Genomic DNA, 466 nt, shown 5'->3' with positions numbered 1-466 from the left:
TTGATTAATGGTGTTTTGAAAAAAGACTTGAGGGAAAGCTGTATTAAAAGATCATGGATATATCATATGTCCTGAACATTTTAGAACCCTCTACCCCCGCTTTGGGAAAGGGAGAAGATAGGAAGGGCCAGGTAATGGGGTATATCTGTAATGTTTTATTTTAAAAGGTGGAGGGTAGGGGAGCAGAGCATTGAATAATTTATGCTCTGTTTTTGTCAAGAGCCCTGCTGAGTCAATTTAGCAAGAACCCCCCAGCCTGGATATCTGATCATGTTCCATATCTGGATCAGATCCTTATCCTCTGTAAAGATGTCCTGATGATGTCTGATTGTCCTTGCTTGAAATATTGCATAATTTAAAAATTCAAGTGTTTGGGCCAGGGGTTTAGCTCAGCGGCATAAGTGCCTGCTTGGCAAATGCAAGGTTGTGAGTTCAATCCCCAGCACCAAAAACAAACAAGCAAATT

The sequence above is a fragment of the Cavia porcellus genome, unplaced genomic scaffold (genome assembly GCF_034190915.1).
Source record: "Cavia porcellus strain 051 isolate PalLab524CR breed Dunkin Hartley unplaced genomic scaffold, mCavPor4.1 scaffold_5, whole genome shotgun sequence".
Lineage (NCBI taxonomy): Eukaryota > Metazoa > Chordata > Mammalia > Rodentia > Caviidae > Cavia > Cavia porcellus.
Note: the sequence above shows the minus strand (reverse complement) of the source record.